The sequence below is a fragment of the Rhodnius prolixus genome, unplaced genomic scaffold, assembly GCF_049639745.1.
Source record: "Rhodnius prolixus isolate KJV_2025 unplaced genomic scaffold, Rpr scaffold_5, whole genome shotgun sequence".
NCBI classification, from domain to species: Eukaryota; Metazoa; Arthropoda; class Insecta; order Hemiptera; family Reduviidae; genus Rhodnius; species Rhodnius prolixus.
This window is the reverse complement of record NW_027411624.1, coordinates 2,604,943-2,620,137: the sequence shown is the minus strand read 5'-3', so window position 1 is coordinate 2,620,137 and position 15,195 is coordinate 2,604,943. Positions and strand designations below refer to the sequence as shown.

Sequence of the window (15,195 nt, the reverse complement as noted above, 5' to 3'; positions counted from 1 at the left end):
CTCCTCAACCAGAGCTTTGTTTTATATCGTCGGAGCCTCTGTACAGGAAATTTCATGATCCATTCAAGAGAATTCGCAACATCCGCATGGGAAATTGCAATTTAATTCGAGAATTTATAGACTATTTGGATTTCGTTCTTTATTCGAATTTTTGGAAGCATATTTAGCGATGTAAAACTTTCAAAGAAGCGAAAGTACCCACTTTAATGTTTTATTTCAAAGATTTTCTGGAAAACGGTTCCGATTTTCTTTGTAAAATTTATCCAGAAAAATCTCTCTGAGAAGAGGGAAGTCAAGCTTTCCTCTCTTTGGTCCATACCCTCCTAAATAAGTTTAGGGAAAGTGAAAAGTATGGCTAATGTTCAGAGTTTGGAAGAAAATGGAAAAATTTCACGTCACTGAAGTGTGTAGTTTGGGGGGGGGGGGATTTTCCAGCATGGCGCCTAAGAATTTACCAATTACGGGTTTGTTGAGTTAAACTTGGTTAGAATAATTATTTTATAGGAATCCACTTAGTTCGAATTAGAGCAGTCCTGAAGGAGTAGTAAAGGCTTCCTTTACGAGTGTTCGGGTTGTTTAATGTGAACTATTAGTATGTTCCGTTTAGCCTTACTTACTAAACCACTTTTTGTTGTAAGTCTTCAGTAAACCTCGTCACTGATATTGCCAATGGAAAATGTGATACTAAAAATTTGACCTTAACTTTTACATTGAATTTCATTAGTATTTTCACTTTACTGTTGACCTTACAACCATTTTTCTTTCTTACATGGAGTAGTTATTTTTACACACAGCCTTTCATTTAATCGATTTCCCGGAAATGCCCGGAATTACGTCATTGTTGTGGGATTCCTGTTTTTAATTTTATAATCAGTTTAGGTACAAAGCTTAGAAGAAGTATGGTGATATTGTAATTTTCTATATCGAATTTTTTGGCCTCATATGCCCCTTTTAGAGATTTTCCCTATTTTCAAAGAAGTGTTTTTTCTAGAAAATTGTTTTGTGAGTTTGTATTATTCTCATTTATTGGCAATGATAAGAAGTACTAACTTAATTTTTTTTTGGCTTCTCCAAACTTCCGGCTTTCGAACTTCGCAGCCATCAGAACCCTTCTACCGGAAGTGATACTTTGTTGAAATATTTTTTTTTTTTTTTATAACTTTCCTCGAAAATAGTTCTAAATATTTCCTTTATACTTGTTTCGCTAATCCCTCTGATGAGACACCATTTTTGTGTGTAACCTATCTGTGTAAAAATACGATTAAGGGTATTTCTTACTGAGTGGGGGTGGAGTAGGCTTCCCTCAATGGAGCCTTTTCACTGAAATTATACTACAATACCGCAGAGTAATATTTGAGAGGAGAATAAAATATGTTGCTGAAGTAAATTGCTTCGTCGAAAGATGAGCATCTTGGAACTGTTTTTAGTCGAACCCATCTTTAAGCTAACTTAACATTGTAAGCTGATAAGAGCCCTTGTGTGATTGTCGAAGTCGGGTTTTTATGCCCGAATTTTCATCTTAAGTTTTACTAGTATTTTCTAATGCACTTTTTAATGAACTTAAACTTTCTGCCTTTGTTGTTTCCACGGTTACAATTCAAGGCAACGAAAGTGGAGTAAAAAAACTGCAAAGACCTTGCAGGATGATGTGGGGTGGGAGGGTATTATAACATCTTTTTGCAGGAAATCATGGTCATTTAGTTTTTCCTTGTAAATTTTTTTAAAAAATTATTTCCAGCCTTTAGGTTTTTCTTCAATTAGTTCCCATGAGGAAATTCCCAAATAGCAATGAGTAGTTTTGGTAGCGAGTGAAATACTTTACACGAATGAATTTCGACATCGAAATGCGCCGTCGTGTTTTTCCTTAAAACGGAAGTACAATACAATTTTAAGTAATTTAAAAGAAAAAAAATAATAATCCTGCGCTGGTACTAAGTTGATTGGTTGTTTTAGGTTCATTTACCTCCTTCACTTACGCTGTTGTAGGCCTTGGATTCTTTAAAGTCAAAAAGCTATGTCCTTATCTAATTGTGCATTAAATCCTTACTTCTTATTATAGGAACCTTGGTAGATAAGAGCTGGTTAAAGCTGATAAGAAGACTACACGTTGCAGAGTCCAATTGTCTTTTGGACAAAGACAGTGATGGCCGGTTATAATAATTTGTTCCTCACACAGCAATGGCGAATTCCATTTGCGTACATCTGTTGTTTATTGTCTGTTACTATTGGCAACATTGACAGTATTTTGATAAATGTAATTACCGGGAAATGTACATTTTAAATTCTGTTGGGTCAGGATTTTTGGAAAGTGTATTTTTGTGTGTTTCTAAAATTTTACTAAAGAAATTACATTTTATCTTCATTGTTCACCTAAACAGGAAATAGGTTGGTATGTTGGCCATTCTGATGATCCTAGCCATTATTCTCGCGCACAAAAGAAATTGTTTTCAAGGTCATTAAATCTTGGTGATTTCCTGATTTGAATATCACGCCTCTCTATTCTGCATAATATAATAGGCCGTGTGCCTCATTTAAATAAATGCCTAAAATTTTTTGATCTCTAAATTAAATGCACGGGTTTTACTCTCATATTAGTAATCTAATATTACTGTATGTGTTAGTAGAATTAGTGAAGGAAATCACTTCTTGAAACTTTTTTTTTTTTTACCCTTATTTAGATTTTTACAACTGCACAGAAATCAATGCAACAAGTAAAACAGATGGTCGATAATAGAGTGTGCTGATAGGCTAGGCCAGGGGTTCGGCAAACCTATTCTAAGTAGAGAGCCATTTTTCCTTAAATAATTTTAATAAATCTTACCAGAGCCGCAAGGATGATAGTGTAAAGAAATCTGTAGATCATTTGTATTCACAAAATTATTATTTTATGATATTCAATAACATTTAAATGTTTTTTATATTTATTTTCACATATTGCAAAGTAAATAAACAAATAAATAATAACTAAACCTGTGTTTGAATGAAAGTAGTATATAATTACGTACTGTATTTTAATATAATTCTATTCAATTTCAAACCTATCACATTTAAAATTCTTTTTGAAAGAATATCTTTACTTTAATAAATGAAATTTGCATTTGTTTCAATAAAATTGAAATATACAATTTATTTTGGACAGGCTGAAGAGCCACAAAATTTGGATAAAAGAGCCACACGCGGCTCGCGAGCCGCGGGTTGCCGACCCCTGGGCTAGGCCAACAAGCACACACTGGCGTGACTAACATGAACGACGGCCATCCAGTGATAGCAGAAGGTAATATGCCATAAAAGCAGGAGAATCACGACTGTCACACTGGACAGCCGACGCTACATTCGCAGATGGTCACGAGGCCAACGACGCCTCAACCGTCGTGGAGGATTAGTTGGGAGGGTGGAGGTTGAGAGGGCTTGGACTAAAGGATTTACGTGAGAGGATAGTTGGGAATGGAATTTTATGTAACGGGATTTGGCGAGGACAGAGACGAAGGGAATTTTAAGGTCATTGTGGATAGTATGGATAGAGACGTAGAAAGGAGCATTGAGTAGGGTACGAAGGATTTTGGATTGAAGGGATCGGATAGGATGAAGGTTCGAGTGTTTGGCTGTCCCGTACAGTTCTATTCCATATGTCCATATAGGGGCTAGCAATGAGTAGTACAGCTGTCTTTTGTTACGTAGCGTCAGTTTTGAACTAAAAGTGAACCTCAGAATTTTGGGACTATTTATTTATTCCTTGCATCCCCGAAATGGCTCTGGGAAACGTAACCAGTCGCTTGTCCTGCAGTAAGGCGCTCGACTGAATTAGCCTTTTTGAGACCTAATCTAAGCTATTATAGACGCAGAATAGAATGATCTACTGTAACTCGGACCCATTATCTATCTCTTATTCGTAATCCGGTTAACCGCGCTCCATGCGGAGCAAGCTCGCAAGTTCCTAAGAGGACTTTAAAGTCACCCGTCGAAGTGTAGCTCCCCGTATATGGAGTCCCACAGCTAGATTGAGGGTTACAATTTTAAGCAAATATTTTTATTGGGGAAAACCGCAATATTTTATTCTAAAAATTCTTCCATTGTAACCGGAACCTAATTACCGGAAGCGTCCTAGTACTGTGTTACGGAATACCCAAAGGTTTCCGTTTTCTTGTAAACACTTGTATAGTATTTCAGGATAATCAGCACGCACATACAAAAACTCAATTTAGAAATATTATTAGCTCTTCAGAGAGTTCTGCAGATTGATGTAGTTTCTAGTTTATTTATAAACAAGATTAAGGTGCCAGTTAATTGTGTCCTAATTTTCACTAATCCCCATTATAACGTTTCTTTCCCGGCTCCATCCGACATACCTGAGGTAATTGCTTAATAAAACTGGCTTCTATTAGTACCCCGTTCTCACGTTTAGCCCTATTTCCGGTCAGTTTATGCCAAACTAATTAGGTTAGCACTGTACTACAATAGGGAATTGTTGCTATAGCATGGAATATTCGCAGATCCAGGCACCACAAACATTCCAGGTTTTTTTTTTTAACTTATTTTTAAAAATCTGGTGTTAACACGCGACTGCATTTCACGTAATTAATTTACTTTAATCGATGGCATAAAATATTTATTCATTTTTAGTAGGTTTTTCTAATTATTTTTCTGCTATATTCAAAAAACTGCTGATGCTAGATGAATCATTTTCAGTTGAAGGGCTGTATGAATGAAGTTCTGGCGTTTAAGAACTACACCTAGAGTATGACGATTTCCCCAGTACTCATACTAATGGGTAAGAACTACCACATAATGGTTGAGAGCCATCGACAATCTCGCGACAATTTTGTCTCGAGAATGAGATGAGACGTTTTGAAGAAATTGTTTTTAAAGAGGTTTCTGAGAAGCTCTGTGCCGCCGATTTTTTTAAGTACCATTTCCTGTTTTTGACGAAGATACGAAGTTTCACTAAACTGTTACTTCCGATTTAGACCAAAATGTGACGTTCTCTATTTGGCAGTTAAGCGAAGTTTAAAATTTTTCGTTTTTTTTGCGAGTTGGGGTTGGGCTACAAACATAAGCCCACTAACTGAGAGAGAATTTTTGTAAAAACATTTTCTTTCTGTGGGTATCGCAATACAGATAGTTCGGTGTAAATTAAATTAAATTAATTATTATTATTAAGAAAAAGTAAAAATTAAATTTGAATTTAAATTTAAAGCGAGCAAATTGTGAATGTCGCCAGTTGAGTCAAAGCTAAAAGTATTTGTAATGCAATAACTTACGCTCGTTAGTCATTTTTAATGAAGGTGTCCAGGTGAAGGTGAAATAATACTTTAGGAAACTAATTGCTCCCTCAGGCTGAACATGTTCTTCTTGGCTGTCACAAATCTTCTGTAAACGATAGTCCTCACGTGTATGGGTGGATTATCAGCCATTGTTATTTTCTTAGAAATTTAGTGATATCGGCTGCGACACAGTCGTGAAATAGCACAGCCAGCTCTGAAATGTTTGCAACACAAGAGCATGAAATCTAGTTAATCTGAAAGAAGCCGCTTGTTACAAGTTGGTTGGACCGGAAGTTAGTTCGTCATACCTGGGTCTAATGTTTTGACTAGCTAGCTTCCGTTGAGGAAGCGATGCATGCGCTGCAAGTGGCTGTTGAATTCTTGTTCTTCTTCAGAAATTACTAGTTGTTGGTAGCCACTATATTTCAGTCTATAACTTTCTCAGTATTGACGAAACTTTGTTTTATGAAACAGTATCTAGAAAGTCGTGAAATAAATCTTAGCGCCAAATCACTGGATAAAGGAATTGCGAGGTACTTAGGTCACTCTCTTGATCGCTAAAGGGTTTTAAAGTAAGGCAGGGGTCGCCAAACTTTTTTATTGATCATGGACCCCCCTATATAATTTTTCGAAATCTCCATCGACCCCCCCCTAAAAGTAATTTTCAGTTAATTAAAAATAAAACTATCTATTAGGTACTGCGTTTGTACAATTTATTTTATGATTTTAAACATTTATTAAAGTAATTTTACATTAGTTTTATGAAAAATATCGTAATGTTGAAATTTAAATACCTTAATATTTATTTAAATAATAAGTAAAGTAACTACAGTATTGCTTCTTAATTAATGAAATAGGTGTGCCTGGTGTTTCTTTGCGAGGTTCGCTATATTGGGTTCGAAACTGTTTTTTCCTTTGACTCCCTAGCTCAGATCGACCCCCTACTTTTGTGTAAATAGATCCCTGGGGGTCTATATAGACCAGTTTGGCTGGTCCTCTGAATTAAGGAAACTGTGGCAGAACTTTCAGCCTCCGCCTGTATCTGACCCCAGAGCTTTCCTTCTCCACTGACTTAGGTCCAGTTCCCGGGAAATCTTCGTCCACATCGCGCATCCAATGCAGCCTAAGTCTTCTTCCCCTTGAAAAGTAAGGAAATAAATGCTCTTTAAATGTAAGTCCTTAATGCCTTATATTTCTAACTTCATGGCAACATGATTTCAAAAAAAGGAGAAGTGAAGATGGTGAAAAATTAGACAAAATATTGGAAACATTCTCTACTAAGGCGCCTCGGTAGCCGAGCAGTTAGAGGCGAGACCTGTGAAGCTAAGATGTATTGTGGTTCTGGGTTCGATTACCAGTCTTAGGCCGTGGATTTTATTTAATGATTAATAAAAGAAATTTACAGTAAAGTATGGTTGCTAGTCGCCTCCCTCCACGACACCTAATTTGGTAGTTGGTCGTTAAGCCCCGCCTGAAAAAAATGGGCAATTACTTTACTTTGACACTTTCTACTTTTTGGCAGAATTTAATTTTTAAAAAACACCTAACAATAACAAAACAAAAATTGAATAAAAGGGGCAGAAAACAGAATAGATTAGAAAGCACAAAATGTTTATTCAACTTGTTAGGAAAAGCGCTATTTAATGTCACTGACAAGCTAGCCAAGGAAACGTGGGCTACAGGTAGACAAGTTGTGGAATAAACAAGCCGATGTGAAAGGTACCAAACTACAAACAAATACCACGCAGAATCCTGTAAGTCACTGGTTCGAATACCAGCTGTCTATAAATAATTTTTTTTTTTTTTAAATTTATGAATATAACAAGATTACATTGTGTAAATATTTAAAGCTCACTATAGTTGGTTGGAAAGTTAACAGAATGTAAGTTTCCTACAATTCCCTTTTTTTTTAATACGATCACAATTGGGATTGTCGGAGGATAACATTGTAAAAATAAAAAAAAGGGAAAAAAGATTTCCCCATAAAGGGACAGTTGGCTATTTGATATTGATTGAAAAGTGTATTTAGTTTTTCTGTACGCATTTTATTTTATTTTTTATTTTTTTTACAAAGATGGGTTGGCAAGCCTGCTGCATTCTACAGTCTCTTATCCTACTCGTGAGGAAGGTTTAAAAATAGTAACAGTTTTTCCGTTCTGAATTGGAAAGAATTACCCGTGGAAACGGTTTCAAATAAAATTTATTGATCTTCGTCGATGTAAACAATTTGTAGACAGATGCAGCTTCCAGAAAATAAAATAAAAATTAGTTTTTAGTAAAGGTGGGGGGCAGATTTGGTGGTGTTAATGGTTAAGTGTGTGACGTAAATGGCAGTTTCCCCAGTTGAATCACTATTTGTTAGGAAAATATCAATCAAAAGGCAGGGATTAGCCCTTAGATTTCCTTCGTCTCCAGATCTCTGGTGGGAGGTCTAGTAGTTTGGACATGGTCTATAAATAGGCCAATAGGTCACTTAGCAAAAAGGGTTTAGGGCAGGGGTCGGCAACCTATTTTAAGTAGAGAGCCATTTCTCCTTAAATTTTAATAATTTTAATAAATCTTACCAAGAGCCGCAAGGGTGATAGTGTAAACAAACTCTGTAGATCATTTGTATTCATAAATTAATATTTTATGATATTCAATAACGTTTAAATGTTTTATATATTTATTTTCACATATTGCAAAGTAAATAAACAAATAAATAATAACTTAAGGAATGAAAAGGCGGCAGTCTTACAATATAAATCAAGTACTTTATTTTGGTATTGTACGTAATTCTATTCAATTTCGAACCTATCACATTTAAAATTCTTTTTGAAAGAATATCTTTACTTTAATAAATGAAATTTACATTTGTTTTAATAAAATTAAAATATACAATATATTTTGGGCAGGCTGAAGAGCCACACAATTTGGATAAAAGAGCCGCGGGTTGCCGACCCCTGATTTAGGGCGCCAAAGCCCTTTGATATTAACAGAAAGAAAACCAAAAAGTACCCATGGATCTGGGGAATTTCCCGAAGAGGGATTGATTTCCTTGTAAGAGCTGTTCAACCCTAAGGAAAACTAATTTTTCAATTTCAGCGATAAATGACAAAAAAATATTTTAGCATAATTTACTATCTTTGTAAAAAACTTTTATCTCACAATTGAGATATTAAATTGTTGAAAGTTTTGTTTTTGTTGCTAATAAACGTGACTTGTCGTGCGGTTTGTTGCTTTGCAATTCGTGACGTTTCAGCCAATAACATCTTGTTTAGTTGGCCAACACGTGCACATTAACCGACTTCCTTCCCAGTGTTGTGTTCCCCGCTAATCTTGGGCTACGTCATCCAGTATTGTTTTCTTTTCCAGTCGCATGAAGAGCACATAGCGCCGAAAGAGGAGGAAGGCATGAGGGTTGTTTATTCATCAATTTTTTTTGTTTTTTTTCAGTTTAAAACGTGTAAAAACATGCAAAAAAAAATGATGTCACGCTTTTTTTTTGATGTCGTCAGCCATTAAAACGTTCTTTTGAAGTTTAGTTTCCTTTGATATAAACCGCTCCACATATTTTTCCTATTCTTCATTGTTTAGAAATGTGGGCTTGCAAAAGTTCACCTGCTTACAAAATTTGTGTAGTTGGACTTATATTACAACCTAAATCAGGAATGGCGAACCTTTTTGAGATGTGGGTCAAATTTTGTTCATTTTTTTTTAGTACTAGCTCTTGGGTCACTAATGCCCATTGCACAAAAGTTAAGTTTAAAAATTTTAAACTGAATATTTTCAAAACTAAACATCTTTAAAATTTAGTTGGCTTATCGGGTAAAACGGAGACGAAACAAGTGCTATGGAAGTCTCTTTTTACAAACATAACTGAACAAAACCTGAACCAAAGTGTGTTTTATCTAAAAGAAAAATCTAAATATGGTTATTTGCTTTGGGGTGTCGATTTTTTTTTAACAAACAAAATATGAGTAAAATTATACATTTTATTAGGATATTTTGTAAACACTATTGCTTTATTCCAAATATACTACAAAAGCATTTGTCGTCATTTACATTTAGAACTGTAATGATCAAACTAAAGGTTATAAGATAGCATTTAAATTGCTCTTGTGCCGATGCGTGATTGAAAAAATACAGATAGAATATAAATTATCCACACAATTAGAAAATCTAAATCAACCCGCGTAAAGAAACAAATGGTTGCCTAGCAATTGTGGGTCAGTGTCTGACTCGCGGGTCATAGGTTCGCCATCACTGACCTAGATGTTGTCCGTAGACTCCCAAGATTGGTTTGAAAATTGTTCCAGAAAAAAAAAATCCGACATATTTTCGAAGAAGAGAGCAGGACGGCTACTCATGTCCAAGTTTAATAACGTTCGTCATGCGAGTATACCACATCAGATATTTGGATCAGAAAAAGAGAGGATTCACCCACCGCAACATCCTGGGGGGAATGGAATAATAAGCATTTTTTTTTATTGTTGCAGAGTTCCTTGGGGAACCCCGGCTCGGTAATAATAATGGTTACGCATTATTCAGACATGGTTTCTTTTGCGGTTCCAAGCAGTATCTTAAAAATCTTTTTTTTTTCGAACGAACCTTAATATAAGTAATAATAACAATAAGGGAATAGATTAGCTATGGGGTTAGCGTATTGGATTCCCACTCGGAGGTCCCGGGTTCGAATCCAGCTGCTGACCCTTAGATTTTTTTCTTCCTAGGAGCTTCTTACAGCTCAATGTCCGGTGATGGACAGTGTTGTCAGTATTGAGAGAACACTGTGCGGAGGCCGGCAGTGCACTGAAAAAAGCTCCTGGCGCCAATAACCTTAGATGTTGACGCGCCTTAAATCATTAAAAAAAAAATAAAATAAAATAATAGGTAATAATAATAATAATAATAATATTTTTTTTTTAAAGAGGGGGTGAAATGCAACTTACGCACATTGTACCGGACTCCCTCGCGGCCTATCGGCTAAAACACCCCCCCTACTACCAGGCCTAGCCTGGATTCGCTGTGATGTCAGCATTACATCAGGCTAGGCCTCAGTCCTGCCCCTACTCAGGGGACCCTACTCATACTGTGTTCCATTCCCTTTTTTTAGAGACGAGTACTCCTCTTGCAAAACTAGCCACTAGCGACCAATTAGTCCTGCAAGAGAGCATCGCCACCACCAACACCTCAGGAATCAACCGCCCGACCATCGACTCCAAATCTCTTCGGAGGTGACCTCTTTTTTCACACACAAAAAAGGTGTGGTAGGCGTCGTCTCTCACTTCTGGGCAATATATGCAGTCTTCTTGTGTCTCCTTACCCATCCTCTTGAGGTATGTTCTAAAAAGGCCATGCCCACTCAAGAGTTGGGTAAGGTAGAAGTCTACTTCTCCGAATGACCGCCTTATCCAGATGCTTAAATCTTTGATGAGCCTGGCGGTTCCTCGTCCCAGGCAGCCTGCCATTCCAGGACACGACTTCTCTGTTAACTTCCAGTCTCCTTTTATAAAGCCTCTTACGCTCTCCAGCTCAGAGGGCAATAATAATAATAATACTTTATTTATACTAAAATAGTTATACACAAAAAGTAATACAAAGTATTTATCGGCATGGATATATTCCGTCTGCCGGAGGTTATAGTACATAATGAACACCTCAAAAAAAGAAAGAGAGATGATATATAATCCAAAAAAGAAAAAGACTACATAGTCTTAGAGAAAGACTGTCATGAGTTAATTCAAAGCGATAAAATGCCATGTACAAGTCGTGCATGTTGCATGTATTTGTTGTAATGATTAATAATATCCGTAATTAGTTTTGTAATAGAAAATAAATATTTGGCTAGTTAAATCCACAATTTAGTTACTTGCTGGATTTAAATTTTATAGTAGTTACTTGGTGTAAATGGAAATGAAATTTGTGGAAAGTAAATAGAAACTACTGCAGGATGGGGAGAGTGGGGGAAGATTAAGATCGAGAAATCATCCGTTTCCCCAGTTTAAACTTGGCCAACCAGAAATCCTGCGACTGGGTTTCTCTGATTAACAATTTAATAGGCCTCGGCTGATAGCAGTTTCCTCTAGTTCCCAGTAGCAAGTTCTCTTAGTGATTCGTTTATGTAAAGGGAGCAAGAACCAAATAGTGGTATCTCCTTCGCCTCCCGCTAACTTGCTCTCTGTACTTATCCTTGGGGCCGGCTTAGAGAGTGGGAGAGTGTAAGTGGGGCTTAAAGAGAATGTTCTACAAGAGCCAGGAGGGACTTTGAGTGAAGGGTAAGCTCACTTTTCCCAAAGTGTGGTAGGAGAGAGACAGACAGAGAGAACTTCATGGTATTTCCGCTAACCGTTAGACCAACTTGAAAGTGATGACGCCACTAATTACCTAGAGGCTGAACTTGGTGACAATTCCGGGACACTCTCTACCACTAGGTGTTTCATCACTTCTTTACTTTTTCCAGTTTTATTTTATTTTCACTTACGTATTTCCGGTTTAGTAACTATTGCGATCTTGTCAAATTATCAGTGAAGCTTACTGCGGAAATGTCCGTTTTTCTGTTCCCCCCTTTTTCCCAACAATACTTTTTTGGAAGTCCTCTATGTATAATGTACGGTCCTATCAGCTGTAATACGCAGTCATTCCCAACGTGGGGCACGCCACCCTCTCAGGGGGAATTCAGGAATGAGTAATTTACAGTAATTTTTTGTAATTCTATTTATGACAGTTTCAAATACCTTGGCTCCGTAATTGTGACATAACCGCTAAAAATAAAAGGAAGAGTAACTGCAGGAAACAGGTGTTTGTAGGCGTTACAAAAAGGTTTGGGGGTTTAAGAATTTGTTACGTCAGGCGAAAATTATTATTTATAAAAAACAATAATAAGGCCCGGCAGTGATGTACGGTAGCGAGACTTGGGAAATGACACAAGAATGTGAGAATATGCTGAGGATTTGGGAGCGAAAAGTGTTGCGGAAAATGTACGGCCCGGTGTACATTGACGGGGTGAATGGAGGCTCCGAAAGAACGAAGAACTCAAGAAACTATACAGGGAACCCCCGGACATAGTTTCTTGTATCAAAAAAAAAGGCAGGCTGAGGTGGCTCGGCCATGTTGAACGGATGCCCCATCACCGAGTTCCTAAAAAAGTATTATATGGACACCCAGGGGGGCGCAAGACGTAGAGGTCGTCCCAGGATAAGTTGGTTGGATGACGTAGAAAGAGATCTGCGAAAGGTGGGTGTTAGAAGATGGCGCCTAAAAGCCGAGGATAGGGAAGAGTGGCACTCTCTCTTGAATGAGGTCCAGGTCCTATTATAGGACCAGAAGCACCATGGGAAGAAGAAGAATTTATGGCAGTGTGTGCATATATATTCTTAAAATCTTTGACAGGGATTATATGAGTGGTTGACTGGGGAAGCCCCCCCTCAAAGAAAGTATCAATTTCCTTAAGTTTTCGACGTATATTTTGGACACTCTTGATATTTATAAATTTCAAATAAATTTATCCATATTGTTCCCATCCTCCCATTGAAGTTCGTATTGTTACAGCGGAGAAACTTCCCAGCTTATTCTACAGTTCGTAAAATTTGTGTTAAGTCTTCTGCTGAACGGCTTCCTCTCAGTTTGTGCGCGCCCGAGCAGTACTTCCGTCGTACACACTCGTTAAACCTCGTATCTTTGACCCCCCCCTTGATATCCCGCCTATCCGCCTACGAACATACAGATGTGAAATATTTTAGCGGGAAAGCCTACAAGGTTTCCAGCACATTTACAGCCCCAATAACTTCCGGAAAAGCAGTTTTCTTTAAGAGTACACGTTATTGAATACTAATCCGTCTTGTATTCAAAAATGAAACTTGGCTTTTCTATTGGGCTTGCAGCCGAAGATCCCCTAGTTTGGGCTGAGGTCCAATAAAGTGAAGTCGTCATTGATGGTGAAGGCTTACTTTTGGGTTGGAGTATTTACAAGAATTTTTATTCCCTGCCACACTTTTCCCTTCTCTGTCCTCAGCACTTCCGCCTTCCTTCAATAACACTCCGCTGGAGGAAAGCCCTGCTGCTGTGTTCGCTGACGTGTAAACTGTAATTTATTTGGGATTTAGTGTCGTTCAGTTTGTCACTTCCGTGGCAGCTAGCTGATATGAAGGATTTTCTTTTGGCTCAGTTCACCTTGATTTTCATTTCTCTTCTTTTTCTTTAACCATTGGTGTTTTCAACCAAAGTTGTGTGCCAAATATACTGCATTGGCCCAGTTTCTTGCCTGCTTGTAATTTGGCCAGACACAGCTGATGTATAAACCTACCTAGACGTGCGTAATTGAACTTTGGAGTTCAATAAATCTTCTAAACTCCAGAGATTACAAACCCTTCAATCCAGAATCCTGTGTAAATGCTCCCCCTTTGTACGTTTCCCAATTTAACCATCCACAGATACCTTGAAAATTTCTTTCGCTAATCTAGTAGCCCAATCCCATTATTCCTGAAAGTTCCACCAATCTCTGCAATCCCACCCTAATCCCTTGATCTGACACCACCCTTAAATTAGCCCAGCATGGGAAATGTTACCCTTCGGGAGGGGGGGGGGGTGCATGCATGTTCAGACGTGCATATTCATTCGGTGCTAATCTGTGTTACTTACAGCATTAATAATGCTGGTACAGCTAGATAAGGCTAAAGTCGTGTGAGGGGTTCAGACGCTAGATTTTTCTGTTCCCAAATGCAACGAACAAGTTCAGCGTGAGGGTGGCACGTTGCAGGAAGCAACAGACCGGAAGTTTGAATCTGTGACGACACGGCTCGTCTAGCCCATACTTTTCACTAATCACATTCTGTTTTTCCAGTCTGGTGAACGTTTTTGCCGCCTCCACTCGGCTGGAATTTTCCCTCTTGTTTTTCTCCCCCACACCCACCCACACGATACTGGAATTAAAATGTAATTAAAAAACTTTATCCTGGATTATAAATTAAAATAATTTTAAATAAATGCGATGTAGCCTAGCCCAGTGTTAGTGCGTCGAATTCAATTCCCTACTTCTTAAGGGATTAGGTTAGTAGTTACTGTGCTTCCACTCAGTACTCTGCCAATCCGTCTGGCTGCTGCCAATGGATTCATTTCATCCAAGAACGTGCCTTTTCAGCTCCCAGATCGGTTGATCACTGAAGAGTAGAACATTACGGAGTGCGTATTGGATTCCAACGCCTGAATTCCCGGATTCGAATCCATCTGCTGGCCTGCAGAGTTTCTCTTCCTCGGAGCTTCTCACTGCCTGCACGTGCTTCTTCCCCTAGAAGTCCCTGTTTTCCCCCCAGTTTTCCTTGATAACTTTACCATGTTAAAAATTAATGCCATATGTTTAAAGTAAAAATCATTGGCTTGTTTCGAAACAGTTTGAAACTAATTAACAGTTTAAATTAAGTATTACTTCCATGTGAATTCGCAAACAACAGGAATTGTTGTTCATTGTTTTTGGTGACTGAGTTTTGACAGAAAGACTAGTTTCTAAGACAGAGAACAGTTTAAATTTCAAAACAGACACGAACAATTTAAACAACATATACGCAAACTTACTACAAAATACTTGACCAATTGGCAACACTGACTTCCACACAACCTAACACATATTACACATAGACCGATCACACTCAGTCCATGAACAGACAAGACAGAAGACACACCAACCCTGTAATGTAAAAGTATTACTTTCTAAACTAGGTAAATAATTTTTGTAAATTTCGTTTTTATCATACGAGGGTCGTTTGAAAAGTCCGTGCAAAGTCAGAGAGATAGCACCACTGGCGCGTATCGAGGTTATGTTTAGTTAGTAGCATCTCTTGGAAGAACACACACCAAGTTTCAACCAGATCGGTCTATTTCTTTGAGTTTGGCATTCGTTTGAATCGAGGAAGTCGAGTGATTTTCAAAAAATGGACGAAAAAGAATTTCGTGTGTTGAT

At 37.6% G+C, this 15,195-nt stretch overlaps 1 protein-coding gene across 19 annotated transcripts in view; it reads left to right on the top strand.

Annotated features, from left to right (window-relative positions):
* Positions 1–15,195, top strand: part of dlg1 (MAGUK family member discs large 1) — a 775,373-nt gene that overhangs the window by 622,155 nt on the left and 138,023 nt on the right. The gene's annotated exons all lie outside the window — the stretch shown is intronic.